This window comes from Penaeus chinensis, chromosome 10 (assembly GCF_019202785.1).
Source record: "Penaeus chinensis breed Huanghai No. 1 chromosome 10, ASM1920278v2, whole genome shotgun sequence".
In the NCBI taxonomy this organism is placed as follows: Eukaryota; Metazoa; Arthropoda; class Malacostraca; order Decapoda; family Penaeidae; genus Penaeus; species Penaeus chinensis.
Window position 1 is genome coordinate 314526 of NC_061828.1, and position 2500 is coordinate 317025.

Sequence of the window (2500 nt, forward strand, 5' to 3'; positions counted from 1 at the left end):
CCTCAACATGGATGAGCATCAGATCAAATATCTCTAGATCATCGATATGCCTCCCCCTCCTCTTGCTTCCTCCTCCCCCATTCCCTCTCTCATCTCTCCCCCTCCCCTCATTCCCTCGTGTCCCTAACATGCCCCCTCCCTCCCCTCTCTCAATCCCCTCCCCCCCTCTCCACAGATCCTTAACATTGCCCCACCCCCCCCCGTCCTTCTCCCAAGTTATTACCGGCGCAAGAAAGTCACAAATCTGTCATGTATCCGTGATTTACCATGTTACCCTGAGGCGAAGGTGGCCTGATATTGCCCCATAGCCGCCCTCCTGCCTCCTCCCTCCTCCCTTTCTCCCCCATCCTCTTCTAGTCTCCCTCTCGCCTTTTTTCTGTTTTCCCTCTCTCTCTTCCTCGTTTTCTCATTTGGTCCAACGCTCTCTTGCGTTCCCTTTCATTCCTTTTCTCTCTGTACATGTATCTATCTCTTTCTATCTCTTCGTTATACATCCTTCTCACCTCATTCCTCTCTCCCTTTTCTCTTCTCCCTTATTCCCTCCTTCCTAAAGCATTTCCTTATTCTTTTCTTCATTTCTGTCTCTCCTTCAACATTTACTCTCCAATACTACTTTTTCTTTCGTTCCCTTTATCTTTTTTTACGGTTTTTCTTTCCTGTTTTGCCGTCTGTTATTCTCTCTACGCTCGTTTCTTCCTCTTCGCGATCATCTCTCTGTTTCTCTACTCTACGCGACCTTCATCCTTCTTATCGTTTCTCTCCATTTTTTAGTTTGCTCCCTTTTCCTCGTCTTTATATTTTTTCCACTTTTCTTTCTTCTTTATACTCTTCTAAATTCTCCCAATTCACACTCATTTCACCTCTTCTCTCTTTCTCCTTCTTTCTTTTACTCCCTCTCCTTCTACACCGTGTCCATCCTTCCTCTATTCTCCTCCTCTCCCTCCTCCCTTCCTCCTTGTAACTGATCCATTGGATTTTAAGCATTGCTGTGTTATCATTTATGTCATTCCTTGATCCCATCTTTATCAGTGATTCATTCCTTATCCTCGTTCATCTTCCTTGTCTTTCCAGCTCTCTTTGCGAGCTTTTTTCTACGTAGCATTGCTATCTTTGCAGTACGCTAGTCGGTAATATTATAACCTTTTACTGCCTTTACCGCTGTCATTACCATTTATTAGTGATTGTATTAACATCATTATCATTAGTCACATAATTATCGTTATCAATGATTCCGTTAATATTACTAACATATAATCATTGTTGATATTATCAGCCTTATAGTCATCTTAATTAAGATCATCCCTATTATTATTATCATTAGCATGATTATAGGTAGTTGTAGTATTGGTAGTACCCTTATTTTCCATATCTTTATGATTGTCATTATCATAATCATCACTACTAACATCATCACCTTATTAATGGAGTTTTTACCATTACTGATTATCGTTATTTCAGCAGGTATCTTTATCAGTGTTATTATTATTATTTTTGGCAATGATATTACTCTTTACTATAATTTTCATCAGTGTTAGTATCACTGGTGTCACTATCATAATTGTTATTATCTTTATCTTTATTATCATTCTTATTGTAATTATTATTATTTTGTATTATCGCTACTATTAATATCATTATTATTGTTATTATTATTACTATCATTATTATCATAATCATTATTGTTATTATTATTTTTACTGTTAATAACATTGTTGTTATTATTGTTATTATCATTATTATTATAACTACTGTTTTTATTATTTATTATTATTATCATTTTTATCACTATTATCACTATCATTATCGTTATCATTATTGTTAACATATCATTACCAGTATTATTATTAGTAATCAATATTTATTATTATTATTATTATCAAAGTTATCATTATCATTATCACATTTATAAGCCTATCCTTGTTGATATTATTATTGTAATCTTTATTGTTATCTTTATTATTACTATCATTATTATTACTATTGTTATTATTATTACCCTTATAATTATTATCATCATCATTAGTAATAGCAGTAGTAGTAGTATTGCTATCATGTTGTCATTATGATTATCAATATTATTGTTTTTATTGTCATTATTATTGATAACGATAATGATAATAATGATAATATTATTATTATCATTACTATTATTGTCATTATGATGGTAGTTATTATTGATACTATTATTATTATTATTATTATCATTGTTAATATCATCATAATAGTTAAAATTACTCTTTTTATTATGATTGCTACTATCATCATTATCATAATTATCAATATTACTATTATCAGAATTATTAACATCATTATTATCATTATCATTATTATCTTAATTATTATTAATATTACTAATATTAATATTATTGTTATTACCATTATTGTTGATATTATGATTATGAATATTATCAACTAATATTGTTGCTATCATTATCAATAGTCCTTATGCCCTTATTATTATAATTATCTTTATTACCATCATAATCATTAGCACTTCCAA